The sequence below is a fragment of the Coturnix japonica genome, chromosome Z (genome assembly GCF_054131305.1).
Source record: "Coturnix japonica strain WE chromosome Z, WE-NBRP24, whole genome shotgun sequence".
Classification (NCBI taxonomy): domain Eukaryota; kingdom Metazoa; phylum Chordata; class Aves; order Galliformes; family Phasianidae; genus Coturnix; species Coturnix japonica.
Window position 1 is genome coordinate 65,752,346 of NC_140702.1, and position 15,033 is coordinate 65,767,378.

Consider the following 15,033-nt stretch of genomic DNA (forward strand, 5'->3'; position numbering starts at 1 on the left):
CTGGTGATTAAACAGGTGTTTGCTTACGTATTGCAGCAAAGTTTCTGTTCACCCTTCTTTGTAGTAATCTATGCACGTTTTGTTTTCTTTCATGTCAGAGCCTGTTCTTTCCAACCCATACAACCTTCTCAATACTCTTCTCCAGCCCCTCCTCTGTTCTTGTCAGATCCACAGCTGGAGGCAGTTTCCGACAGCAGTCTCCCTGTATGGTGGTATGGAGAACACCATTGCAGAGATCCCACAGCTGGAGGAACTAGAGGGTCCCTGGCTGAGGCTTGGTACTGTGTGTGTGCCTCAGTGCAGCCTTTAGAGAACTTCCCTACTGGTTTCGTAGAAGAGTAGTACGGCTCATAATCTGTTTTCACAAGACTGGCAAGTCTGGTGTTGCTTACTTTCTTCCTGGAAAACGTCATGGTGTATGTTGATATGTTTCCTTCCTCAGATATGTTTTAAGGTCCCATTTGGCCCTCAGCCCAGTCTCTCTGCATGGTCCTTAGCATCATGCTGGATTACGTCAAGTGACTGTGGAGTGTTGTAACAGCACATCTGAGATACAGTCTTTCCCATCTTCTATTTAACACCAACATGCAGACCAAGTGCTTGCAAGGTATGTCACTGCTTTGCAGCAATATTTAGGTCAGACTACCTCGCCAGAGCTTTGCTTCTCAGCTAGCTCATCCTGGTGCATCATAAGATCCTGCAAACCACCATCTGGTGTATAGGGATCAAACCATGAAAATATCTGATTGCTTTTGATCAATTCTAGGCTATCTGCCTCCATAGCAACCCTAGGCAATTAATTCCTCAGATTTATGATACATAGTGAAGTACTTAGACCTGTTTGGGTTTTAACCTGTGATGTCATTATATGGCTCCAAGGCTGGTGTTGCTGGCAGAATTTTGAGGTTTCTTGATTATGGGTTGGTCTGAACAACACCAGGCCTGCTGTTCTTTAAGGAACTAAGAGGAATCTCTAGATCAACCACCTTATGAGTGGTGTACTTATCAGTGTATGAGAAACTTCAGCTTGCCAGACATTAACTGGGAACACCACACATTTGGTACAAACAGGCCCAGGAGATCCCTAAAATACATTGATGATAACATCTTGGTGCCAGTAGTAGGGCAGCAGACAAGAAAAGGTGCTTTCCTAGGTCTGTTGCTTGTGATTAGAGAGTTTAGGATACATGTAACTGCAGCATCTGATGCATGGACTCAGATGTGAACAATCCAAACCATTTATTACAAGTTCTCACATCACTTACATACCTTCACAAGTTTCCTTTTCCTAGCTTTACCATTCACCCCTACAACTTTCCTGCCCACCTTTACATGTCAAGAGAGTATTCCACACACACTTTTTATCCAGTCCGAGCTGTGAGCCGTTCTTTCTCCTTCTAGAGGTGTCCTTGGTTCTCAGGCTGTTTGTCTTGCTCCACAGCTGCTGCTCTGTACAGTCCTCCTCGTATTCCCACATGCAACCAAAGCTCCATTAGAGTTGAAGAATGCCAAACTGGGACAACAGAAAGGTCTTTGTTAAATATGTTAGCAGCACACATATAGAGAGATAACATTAGTCTGTTACTTGACAAGGATGGTCACCTTACAAACAGGGATGCAGACAAAGCAGAGACCTTTAGTGCATTCTTTGTTCCTGTCTTCAACATCAATTATCGGCTCTGGGACCCCTGGAGCTGGAGGACCAGGGCTGCAGTAACAACCAGTTCCCAAACAACCCCCAACTTGTATGATTTGATGCTCCAGATGGATGCATCTCAACCCCTGGTGTCCTATGGGATTCGCAGCTAGCAACTCAAAAGATCTGGCTGATGTCATCACAAGAACCCTCTCAATTATTTTGCAACTCTCCACTGAGAGAACCTGTTTGATGGAAGCTGGAAACACTGTCCCAGTTCTTAAGATGGGCAAGAAAGAGGACGTGATAATGACAAGCCCGTCAGTCTCACTTCAGTGAGACCTATGGAAAAGATTATTATGGGAGTTACTGAAAACACCTCGAAATAGCACTGACATTGGTCACAGCCAGCGTGGGTTCACAAGGGGAAAGTCCTGTTTAATTAAATTGATTTCTTCTTACGACAAGGTTATTCACCTAGGCTGACCAAGGGAGGCCAACTGCGAGCAGCACCACAGGAAGGGATCTGTGAGTTCTGGTTCCTAGGAAGCTGGACACGAGTCAGCAGTGTGCCCTGGCAGCTCGGAGGGCTGACCATACCCTGGGTGCCTCAGGTCCAGCACTGCCACCAGGTGAGGAAGGGGTTGTCCCCTCTGTGCTGAGCAGCCTCACCTCCAGCAGCAGGTGCAGGCTGGGTGCCACAAATATGGACACAAAGCTGTCACACAGCACCCAAAGGAGTGCAGTCACGGCGCTGAGGCTCTGGAGGGCAAGGAGTGGGGGGGGCAGCTGGGGGCCTTTCTTAATTCTACTGCTTCTTCCCTGATAAAAAAGTCAGGAAACACGGAGCCAGTCCCCAGGACACCTCCCTGAGTGAGGTAATTTGTCTGAACTCTCTCCTCATGTACTTAGAACTTCTCCATGTAAATTACTTTATGTCTACCAGGACTGACTGTGCCATTTGACGGTTCAGATTAGTACCTCACTTTGACCAGCAAGCCTCGTCCCGTCACTGCACACACCCTTCCCCTGACCATTTACGAAGCAAATAGGAAGCACAAGCCCAGATACAGATCCTGGTGCGGCAAGTCTATCCATTCAGTATCTCCTGCCCTGTTATTAACCATGAGAATGACCATGCTATAGAGAAAAAGGATTAAAGGCATTTGGTGGAAGACTTTGCTAAAAATATTTTAGGCATCCAGGGATAGTATATCTGGATCAGACATCTGCCCAGCCACATCCATGGAAATGGTCTCCTAACTCCTTCAACGACTGTTATGACTTTGTCTCCAGTGCAAGTTTGTTTCCTCCCCCTTAGTTCAATTTTCCTGCATGCCCAGGAGTGCTGTTCCCAATTCCCAGAAGCTGCAGATCCACAGACTTACCCAAACCCCTTTGAGCAAAAAACAAAAGCCCAACCCAGGCATCTCATTTGCCTCCTGTCATTCCTCTGGTTTCAGGTTGAGTTAAGCAATAGGTTGCATCCCCAAAGCTGCTGAGAGATCTGTGTTTGGGTTCCTCCAAGGTCTTGGACAAATGCCTTCTATGTCACCTAATGTTTATATTATTAATTTGTTTTGAAACATATCTGACTACACTTTCGCTTGAAGCAAGTTGTGCTGTAGAAACTGGTTTCAGGATGGGAGCTTCCCTTAACTGCTTGATAGTGTGGGTAACTCGCTGTGTTTTCCTGCTGTGCCACTATCTTCACTGAATGACTCTCATGACCCTATTATCTACTGACTCTCTGCTAAGCTTCCAGTGTGAATTCATTTTCTGTTGGTTTTGAGTGAGCCCCTTTTTTTCAGTTTTTTATCTTCAGTCACTTGTCATTCTAATGGGCTCTGTTATGGCTTTCCATTTTTGTTGTGGTTAGTTTCCTTCATAGAACTGCAGGAAGTTTCAAGGTACAACAAAGGGCACACTGTTTCTCAAAATATGTCTCATTTATCCTTTTGCATGCTAATTTGATTCTTTAGAAGTAACCTGGAGCTCACTGGAAACCCAGAAGGAAATCCAGTCCTGACACCTTCCAGACTCCTCAAGGCAGCTTTACATGGCAGGCTACATACCATATAAAAGTTCAGTAGTCTCACCTTGAATTTATATTCAGAGGAAGGTGGGAGGTGAAGCATTCAAAAAGGAACAGGATTAAATCTTTTTGCAGTAGCCCTGCACTGGACAATAAAAATTACCATGGAGCCATAGAATCATTTGAGTTGAAAGGGAGCCTTAAAGGCCATCTAGTCCTACTCTTGACATATATATGCATCTAGTCCTACTCTTCTGCAAAGAGCAGAGACATCTACAGCTAGATCAGGCTGCTCAGAGTCCCATCCATAAAGTCCTCAGCCCATTCTGCCCCTACTTTCACACCTGAGTGAAGCTCTGGGCATTTACTGATCCTGCTGTCACTGCATTTTGGGATGTTGCTGCCTACAGATCTGTGGATAAGCCCTTTGCAGCCTATCCAGTCCCTGGAGGAAATGTTGTGTTTCTCAGGCTTATCAGGCTGGGCTGGAGGGTTCTCAGCTGATGTTTTGGTTTGTGTGTCAAGCTTGCCTTGTGCAGAGTGAGCACTGAGTACAACAGATTCTAATGGTTAACAGCCTGGGGAACCTCATGCAACATGGATTTTGTTCCCAAAGCTGTACTTGTCTTCATGTAAAGCAAACAAACAAACAAAAAAAACTGGCAAATTATGAAGAAAGAGCACTTCACAGCACAATAGGACCTGGTAAAGCATTTCAATAGGCTTCTCCTCATGCTTTTGTGTCACAGAGATGTCTGCCATCAACAGTACCTGCTATGCTTGCTGTGGCAGGCATCATCTCAGCTGCTGACTATCTGCCAAAGTCAGTCTCATCCAAATACTGTTCAAGCTGGAATGACAGCAGCCATACAGCAAGGGCTGGTCAGACTCACCCAGCAGCACAACTTGCTGCAAGGAAAAAGGAGAGGAGAAGGGGGAAAACCAGGGAGATGTGCTCCATAATGCTGAAGTTGCACAGGGCAGGTGTCAGTGTGAGTGCTGCTCTGGCTCTGACACACTGCTCACATCAGCCAGGAGTAAGGGGCAGAATGTTTGCACAGAGCTGGACGGGCATTTTGGTGCACCTGTGGGTGGGGATTTAAGATAGAATTGCTTCAGCTTGTAGGCTTGCTCAGTGGATTCTTAGTTTGGGCTCTTGTAAATAAGCAGCTGGGTTTTTTCTAGCCTAGAACACAGAATATAAGGATGTTTACTTAGCCTTGTCTGTGGATGGGGCCACCTCTGAATCTTCACATCTGCAGTGTGCAGTTAATTTGCAAACCATCCTCAAACAAGGGAGAGCTGGAGTTTCAGAGGGGACTTTGTATTTGAGATAGTGCTGCAAAATCAGACTCTGTGCCTTTGCCATGGCCAGCAAGATTTGGTGACAATTTCCAATGGCCTTCAATTGCAATTCTTTCCTGGTTTTATCCAAATCGAGGTGCTTTTGTTCAAAGTGCAGGACTTCCAACTCAAGTTCCACTTTTCCATAACTATATTTTTCCTTTCTTTTCCAACCTAACTTAGAGTATGAAGAAAGGAAGTCTACAGAAGCATCAAGGCTGGTGCAATCAGCCTGTCTAGCATATGTCTCCTGCAACATGTGGCGAACTCCTTCCATTTCTGTGATCCCAGGATGGGGAGAATTTGGCTGTTTCTCAGTCAGATGGTTAATGGTTGAGATGGAGACGGCAGTGCTAACACTGCATCAAAGGCTTAGTGAATTCCAAAATCATGTGCTTCACATGACGGCACTAATGCTGCCCTTCATCGGCTCACTCAGGATTCTGCTAAAAACACATTTGTCTGACGAGTTCCAAGGGCTTGTCACTGCTCCTTTGATCCCGTTTTTCTCTCATGGTTCTGCTGCACTGAGAGTGAGATGGTGGCTTGTCAGATGCAATGGAAGGGCTAGGTTGGATCAAAATGCAGAGGGCCCCACTTTCTCTTGAATGCTGGATGCATATGTACGTCAAACAGGGTGGCTGGATATTGCACTGAGTAATTCTCCATAGGGAAGAGCTGGATAAGTGAAGATCTGTGATTGCCTGCTTTAATAACACTTAATTTGTTGTTGCAAATAAAATGGGATCTAAGAAAATGGGATCTGACATGCCAGACACATGAAGTACTGGAAGACTGACTGTGGGAGGAAAGAATTACCAGCACCTAATGTAGGCAAATCCACGTTCTCTGCATTCCTGCTGTAATTACACCTAACAGAGAAGAGTTTCTGTGTAACAAAAAGCTTCATACTGCCACCAGGAAGGAAGATATCAGTTCACAGAATCATAGAATATCCTGAGTTGGAAGGGACCCACAAGAATCACCAAGTCCAGCTCTTGGCTCCAAACAGAACCTCCCCAAAATTGTATGACTGAGAGTTTGGTCCAAATGCTCTGTGAGCTCCGGCAGCTCAGGGCTGCACCTGCTGCTCTGGGCAGCCTGTTCTATGGCCACCACCCACCCCCTGAGCCTTTCCCGAACCCCCTGCCCTCCCCAGGCACAGCTCCATGCCGTTCCCTCGGGCCCCATCACTGTCACACAGAGCAGAGCTCAGAGCTGCCCTCCGCTCCCCTCTGCCTGCTGATGGACATGGTGCCAGAAGCCCAAAAGAGAATACGGGATCCTTTGGCCAGCCCTCATAAGGCCGAGGGGACAGCTTGCAGGCAATCCTTGCCACATCGAGCAAGGCCAGCCTGTCCTTGAGGCTGAGCCATGCTTGTCAGCTCTGTTGCTGCCTGATGGCTCACAGCAGCTGAGTTTTCTGGCTTCTCAGACTGTCTATGACTGCTTCTTGGGCCACTGGCAGGGCCCTCTGGGGCAAGCAATTGCTGCAGACTTGCAGGTCTCAAAGGTTTGTGGGTAGGTTTGCTTGCAACCTTTAAAATTATCATGTTAATGAAAGTTTTGCAGGAGTTTAACACCAAATCACAGAGCCCAGGGTGTTCACAGAAGCTGTAGTGTAGGTGTGGGATACTCCTGTTCCTGCTGTCTTTCTCTATGCAGCACCAACCAGCCCCCAGTGGTGCTGCATCCCATATCAGGTGATGTGGATCACCAGTGTCTTGCCTTAGTGACTATGAGCTGTCTTTTTCTCCTATGAGAGCAGTGCAGAGCATCTGCCTTACTCCTGCTCTCTGGGACAGCTGTGTTCCTATCATCCATACACCTCTCTTCCCATTGAACATGTTGCTACAAAACCTGCACAGATCTGTAGTCCTGTTTTGGGGCTTTGCTGTTTGCCTGGCAGATCAGGGCAGATGGATGCTGATGTTATGCAGGGCTGTGCTGTTTCTCTTTCTGCCTCTGGTTCCCTCCATGTTCCTGCCCAGGGCAGCAGCTCTGAATGCTTACCATGGTGTACTGCTGCACAACCTGAGCATCAAACCATACCTTGTGTGAGCTGCTGTCATCTTTGTCCACATAGAGATGCACTGACAAAGAATCCCAGGGGATCCTGGTGCCTTCTGTTAGCTTTCAAAGTAAGCGATGCCTGGTCTGGAGCATGACAGCAGCAAAACTCGTTAAAAAAAAAGTCATGAGAGGTTATAAAGGGTTTCAGGTAAGAAAGTTCTGGGTAAATAGTGTACAGAGAGCTGTATGGGGTCAGGTCCCCAGCTGCTATCTGACCTTCCTAACAGCTCTCCTGGTGCATTCTGCTGGCAGCATCAGCTTCCTCAGACATCACTTGTGGAGGGAGTCAATGTGAATGAAGATCTAGGCAGGGCCACAGGGGCCAGCCTGGTTGGTAGTGATGGCTCAGTGTGCAAGTGTGGTTGTTGGAGTATTTGTTAGGGAGCTCTTTGAGTCTGCAGGAGAGAGCCATGCTGGTCTAGCTCTAGCTCTGCTCTAGCACAATAGTGGGGTGTAGGTAGGTGTCCACATACTCAGCTCTGCAGAGACCCCGTGCTTTTACTGGGGAGTTCCAAATCAAACTCTGGGACAACATAAGACCTTGTGCTCAGGGAGTGTTTCCTGCAGCTCATGGTCAGTGCTGCCCAGTACCATCCATTCAGGGTCATGTTTGCTGCCAGCCAGAAGGCATGGATTAGGGTAGTGAAGGAACCTAGTGTATATGATAATGAAGCTCTGCTAAGAAACCTGGGGAAAAAAATAAATATTTTGCCAGAGCCTGTTGGTAGGGCAGTACTTGCCTTGTATGACATGGAGCAAATCTTAAGCTCACAGAAAGCCAGAGGAGAGCAGGGAGGGGCAGAACCAGCTTGGGAAAAACAGCAGTGTACAACGTTGGTGAATTGAGACATCCTCACTGCTTAGGGAGGAGCTCCTCTCCTGGGAGTCATCATCACCGTCAGCATTTCATGACTGAGAGAAGCTCATCTGCTTCCCTGCTGCCCTGCACCTCACGTCCTGCATCCCACACCAAACACCAAGCTGTGCTTGAGCTGCTCACCCATTCTGTCTCCTCCACCCTTCTCTTTTAGGAAGATGCCCCTTTGAGGTTGTGCAAGAGTGTCTCCAGGAGCTGCAGCACATACTGTGCAGTCTGTGTTACCAGCAGCATGTTTCTATGCAGTTTTTCCCCCTATTCTTTGCCATTTCAGCTCACGCTGTGCTGCTGATCACGTCCACCCCAACAGCCTGCTGGCATGGTTATCTGTGGGTTTTATCGCCCAACAATGTGTGCAATGTTATTGAGCTAGAAAGAAAACAAAGCCTAATCCATTTTAAATTAAAACAGCACCCCAGTGTCATGCAACAGATACAAATATGGTCTGGCCACACAGACCTGCTTGCATGTCAAGGGGTACAAGGGGTTCACCCTGGAGGCACAAGGAACCCTGCTGTGCTCCCAGCAGACATCAGCCTTCAGGCTGGGGACTGGTTTGGACAGGACCCCCACGTCCAAAGCCTAAGAGAGCTGCACTGCTTTGAGTGAGAGGTGAAGCACTGCCATGTGCCGATAATTAGCAGCAGATAGAAAACAGAGAAGATGGAAATGTTTGGAATCCTTCTGTTGTGGAACAAGTCTGTTGTAGAGCCTTAGCCAAGTCTTTATGAAGTGTCTAATGGTTTGAAGAGTTGGGAAGTAAGGGAACAGTGTCTTCAGAACAGGCTACTTTTGGCCCAAGAGACTTTTTGTTGTTGTTGTTGTTGTTATATTCCTTGTGCTATAAGAAATTTGTTTCCATTGAGGGCTCTCCCTGCAGCACTGTTGCTCAGTAGTATCCCAGAGCCACTCATCAAGACAGCCTGATCCCAGGATCTGCTGCCTCTTGGAGCTCCTTCCCAGCCCTTCTCCTCGACAATCTGTTTCCAGCTGATCTATGCATGGACACCGACTGCAGGTGTCATACATGGCAGACCCACAGTGCCCTCAATGGGAAGGATGGCCGACAGGTAATGCTGCATGGCTGTGATAAGCAGGCTCACTTCCTCTTCTCCTATGAGAATACAGGAAGGACTGTACAGAGCAGCATCTGTGGAGCAAGATAAATAGCATGAGAATCAAGGACACCTCTAGGAAAAGAAAGAACGGCTCATGGCTCAGATTGGATAAGCTTGAACAGTTGAAGAGTGTTTGTGGGATGCTTTGTTGACATGTAAAGGTGGACAGGAAAGATGTAGAGGTGAATGGGAAAGATAGAAAAAGGAAACTTGTGAAGGCAAGTAAGTAATGTGATAACTTGTAATGAACGATTCGGATTGTTCACATCTGAGTCCATACATCAGATGCTGCATTCTCCCTCAAATCTAGCAAAATGAGAAAAGTTTCATCCTGCTGTATAAGGGGATGCACTTTGCCCCAACCAGCCCACTGTGCTGGGCAGAGCTGCTCAGCTGGTGTGATGTGCAGATGTTTTCTCTTTGCACAGCCACACAGCCATCATGGGAAAGGGCTTCACCCAGCTAAAGCCATGTTGCAGCAAGTCTTGCCGGGGGATCTTTGACTGCAAATCCCTCCTGATATCACAACCTGTCTGCTTTCCCACTGCTTGTCATGGCATGCAGGAGGGCCTGACGTTCCTTGATCTGCAAAAGATCAAGGCCAGCACGTGCTGATGGGAATTGAGACCTACTAGCTTTTTATAAACCTGACTCAGACAACCGAGCTGGGTGGCAGTGAATAAGAGCTTGTTAATTTGAAGCACCACATCTCTCTGCATCTGACCCTGCAGCGAAATGTGTTTGTCCAATGGCTGCATATCTGCAGCTGGCACTATTTGCAGGGTAGGCAATGGGCAGCTGGCTGGTGCCAAGCACCCCAAGGCAAGCACTGGGCTGTGCTCAAGCTGCCTCAGGGCAGCCTGTTCAGCACATGGCACAGCCTCATGACTTCTGTACTGCTTGCTGGATGTGCTCCTGGTCTCTTCCCGTGTCACAACTCTACACTCATCATTTGTGAGATTAACTTCCTTTTCCCCAGCTTAAGTTTTGCCATCTTATCTCTGAAAGTGATGATTAAGAACAGAGATGAAGCAGTGCTGGATCTCCCCTTCCCCTACAGCATCTTGCTACGTGCTAGAGAAGCTTCCTATTTTCTGTCTATGGGTTTCCACCTAAGCAGCACCTCTGCTTGGTTCAGACAGACTTTGGATGATGGGGGGGCTGAGCATGTACCTCCCCATAGGAAAGGCACTGCTGGGCTGACCGCTGGGAGCTGCTGCTGGCTGTTCTGCAGAGAATGGTACTGGCTGAGGGCAGTCTCCCTTTTGGAGCTTAGTACACAGGACCTCTGGTTCTCAAAACCTTGCAAAGTTGTGGTGAACCAAAAGACCTGAGTGACCTCTTTGAAAGTGTGACTCAGGAAAGCCATGCATGTGGCATGGAGCAGGCTGAGAGAATCGAGGGAGTTTTTCTTGAAAATCTGTGTGCTGAAAAATGTTTTTGGATGCTCAGAGAGGAATGGTAACAGTTCCTACCGGGATGATGTGTGAGTATGAGCTGATAGTTCTCGAGCTGAGAATCCTGCACCAATGACTGCAACAGGGCAGAGACATTTCTTTTGTGTGCAGTTCTCATGATGCTGAGGCTGACATAAAGATCTGCTTCTGGTATACACATTTAGAAGAAACTTTGGTGGAAAATTGGAGAGCGCACAGGAAAAAATTACTGGCTGCTGTAAGGCAGAGAAAGTGCCCTCTAGAGAGAAATTTAAAGGGCTTCAGGTGATGAAATTTTTAAGGTGGCTGCTGAGACATCCCTGGTTAGGATATGGGAAAATACTGGGGGTGAACTGACAGCAAGGTGGATGGAACCAATGCCTTGGTTACAGAAAAACGGATCCAAATTCTGACATTCCAGCACTGAGGGAGACTGCGCTTGAGAGGAGATTCCTATGGGAAACCTTATGCCTCTGAGTTTTTGGAGCTCTGTCATTTGAAGTTTCCTCATCCCACAAGCAACTTAGTCACACAGGCTGCTGAGCATTGTAGCAGGGTGACTGCGTGCAGTGATGCACAGCCAGACAGAATACTCCAGAGACTATTGCTCCTTGCAGCTGCGAGTCCACAGCCACAGACTCCTCCAATTGTTCTGCCACAGGGGCATCCTGCCCCTCATCCCAGATGCTTTCGATTTTGTTTAAGCTGGTTTACATAAAAAAAAAAGACACTGCTGCATGAATTTAGAGTTGGTGTTTTTAACTTGCAATGCCACATTTCCCTTCCTTTAGATGTCTGGCTCCTGGATGCGTGGTCCTCAGGGAGTTTTCATTAGTGAGTCTCTCTTTTTGGAGGAGGTCTTTAGGAGGAGTAATTCATCACGTAGGACAAAGTACCCTGATCACCACCAATCACCACACATCTCCAAAGAAATGAATCACGTTTGGTTTGCTTTGCTATGGTAAATGTTCAGAAGGAAGTATTTCACAACTTTCTGTAAAATAGAGGCAAGATCCCCAACTATGCTCATTTCTTATTAATTGAGACATAGTTTCTTTTTCCCTTATGCCATTTCACACTGAGGCAGCAGAAGTGAGAGTAACGTCATAGTTTCCCGTGGCTACACACTACAGAAGTTGCTGGTAGCTTCTGACAGCACCTACTTGCAGCAGGCACTATTTGCTCAACTTAAACACCCAAGGCACCACCCATAGCGGACTGACAAATTTTCTTAGATGGGACGTAATGGGAAAATACCACATAATAGGTGGCTACTGAAAATTACCTTACATCAAGTGATAAAAAGATTGAAGATTCCTAATTCCAAGGACAACAGTTAGAGTGGCATGGATTTTTTTTTGTTGTTGTTCATTTAGTACAGGAAATGTTTGATACTTGTATCCCAAATAACATGCAAAGTTTTTAGAGGGTGACTCCATCCCTCAGTGGTTGTGTAACTACAGCGAGTGGCACTGAGAATGAACAAAGAATTTGCCAGCAGCAGTAAAAGCTGAGAAAGGAGTTTGCAGCTTGGTGGTGAGTACGTGTGTGGAAAACTTGAGAACTGCCACCAGTCAAGACACTAAAGAGGAAACTCTACTACTATACAGAAGGATCTTTAGTAGTTTTAAGAGTCTGATGGAACAGCACAGGGGAGATGGTTAACATGTGAAGATTAAAAAAATAAGCTTTAGCTGTGACTCCAGAAATGAACGATGTTTCCCTCCATGTTGCTAGATGCAGTAATAGAAGCAGGGGACCCAACAGAAAGCAAATTTAATTACAGGCCACCCCACTCAAAATGAAGCTCCATAAAAAGATGAGACTGAAATTCCTCAAAGGTTGGCTTTGGGACCTACCTTCTTGAAAAATATCAGGAGGGATTTTTACAAAGTGAAAGGATGAAGGTAGGAAGTCCTGCCACTGCAGCTGAAAATCAGGCCACCACAGAAGGGTTGTGAAAGCTGAAGGAGCACAAAACCTCATGCTTATGAGTGCTGATGAGCTGCTAATGAGAACTCATGGTATACAAGAATTAACAAGCAGGCAAAGCACTTGATCATGTGTTCACAATGAGTGGTTTCACATGTAGCTGGAGAAGTATCATCTTTATGAAGTAAACATATAATTTAGTGTGTGTATGTACAGGAAAGTTTGATTAAAACATGAGGTGCAGAGGGTTAATGTGATCAGGAGTAGCAGAGACATTTGTTTTCTGATAAGCTAAGCTGGTGTGGACTTCTGCTTAACCTTTCAAAACATGGTTTGTGGAGGGATTGAATTGCTGTCTATAAATAAATGAGAGAATAAATGCTACCGAAAGGGCAGCCTTACTTAGAAACAAATAAATATATTTTAATGGAAAAAAATCAAAGAAACGCACTGAGCCTATGTAATAAACTCAGAGAAGAACAGAGGAGGAGGCACACTCCTGTTCTCCGCACACAGCTCAGTCAAGTCACGAGGGAAGTCACAGAGCTGCTTTTCCACAAGTAGGACAGGACTCGGTGAGCAGGCAAGCCATGCTAGCTCTGATTTGCACAAAACTATAGGTACAATCTTGTTCTGCTTTCTGTAATTAAAGAGATTGACTTACTCACTGCTTGAGAGAGATCATGCTGCAGCTCAGTGCTCTTGGAAGTGCTCACCAGCTGTGAGTCTCCACATTTTTGTCCTGCTGGGACCATACATGCTGTTTGACAGCATGTTCTGGGATGCTTGCCTGCCTGAAACACTCTGACACAGGGGCCAAGTTGTATGTAGACCTTGCCCAAAGCCAGACTTAATAGTTCCCAAAAGTTTTGCTATTTTGAAGCTCAGATTTGGGAGTGAATCCTTAAAATTAAAACCAAATTCAGTTTCTCCTTACTCCAGTTTCTTTTTAGCTTTATCCAGCAGTTAGCAATAGACATGTAAATATCTTAACTGTTTGTTAAGACACATAAGTACATATTTTTAAACAATCCCCGCTAGAGTTGTTGGAATTCATCATTCCAAAGCAGCAGCTGCACCACAGGTACAGTCCTGGTTCAGGAGCTGCCAGGGGAAACAATTCCTCTTCTTCCTACCACCCAGTGACAGAGCAGTAGACCACTCCAGGGACTGGCCACATTGGGTCCAGAGCCCCGTAACAAGGGCATGCTGGGGTTACTCTGAAATCAGGAAGCATTATCCTAGAAAATCAGGGGATGTCAACAAACTAATTATCACTCTCACCTCAAAGTCTTCCTCACCATCCTACCCCTAAGCACTGCATGTTGGTTACTTGCTGGAGATAAGCCGTGCACTGCAGCAGTAGAGGGCTTGGGTGGTAATGTACCTCCTTGGAGCACCTCTTCAGGTAGTTTTGTTTTAATAGCATACACAATAAGAAGGTCACCAGGTCATTATCATTATGATGGTGGTTCCCATTTTTGGAGAGCTCATTTTCTCAAATGTCAGTAATAGAATAAATACTGTGTATGGGACTCACACAGACAGGTAGGTTTCATGCAGAAGTCATCCATCAAGCCCATAAGTCATGAAGGGGCATAACAGCGCTGACGAAGTGATGCCCGCTGCTGTTAGATTAAAAGTCAGACTGCACAAGATCTCAGAAATTCACTTGTATGTCCTGTGAGAAAGGACTGCTGCTCCAATTTTAATAAGGAACAGAGTCACAGAGTTCTTCTGGGCATCCAAGTCTTTCCTTATCCGAGCTAATTTTCTTAGGAATTATATTTTTTTCCTTAGAATAAATCCTTTCACAGGCATTTAGAGATCATCCCTCCCCAGAGGATTGTGGCTAAACCAAGACTGGACAGCATTTCCTAAGGCACATCCACTTGAGCACACCCTGTCTTGTGCTACCAAGGATGAAAAAAGCTCCCTGGAGAGTTGGAGTTTTGTGCCTTGAACTCAATGCATGCCAAGATGAGCAGAAGCTTGGTGCTGTATATTTCAAGAGGCCCCATTTCAACAAAGGGCACATTGGTGTAAACCTGGTGAAGGAAGACACTGCTCTGCTTTTCCAACTTGCATGCCAGGCTTGTTGGATGAGGCCACGATCCACAACCCACTGCACTCCCTGACTACGCATCCAATGTGGCTTGCCCACAAATTCACCTTTTGTCCTCCAGTGTCTGTGACTGCCAGTTATCTTCGTCTCTACAAAAAGCTGACAAGGCACAGGAGGTGGAAAGGAGACGTGTGCAATTACAGCTTCTGTGATAGTATACGTGCAGCCTGGAAGAGTAATGAAGAGGGAGGACAGTGAAACCTAAGGCAGGGCAGCAAGGCTGATGGCCTCAGAGTGACTCCAGCTGTGCAGAATAGAAACAACAAATACAAGGCAACCTACCTGACAAGTGAACAGAAGGAGTATGCCCAGGTGTAAGCTGAGAACTGCATAGGGCTTGGCCGGAAAAGGGATAGATTGATTCTGTCCTTCCTAGATAACCAGACTTCTTCCTCTTCTTCCATTTTGTTCATTAAAATGACCAGGACTCTTCTTCCTTTTTATCCTGTAGGATAAC

The 15,033-nt window shown here is 46.3% G+C and overlaps 1 long non-coding RNA gene across 1 annotated transcript; it reads right to left on the reverse strand.

Moving 5' to 3' along the window:
* Positions 1-1,222: 1,222 nt before the first annotated feature.
* On the reverse strand, positions 1,223-15,033 carry LOC116652552 (uncharacterized). The gene is made up of 2 exons (XR_004305699.2): positions 14,859-15,033; positions 1,223-1,513 (listed from the first exon to the last, which is right to left on the reverse strand). It is a non-coding gene; the product is annotated as an uncharacterized LOC116652552 (long non-coding RNA).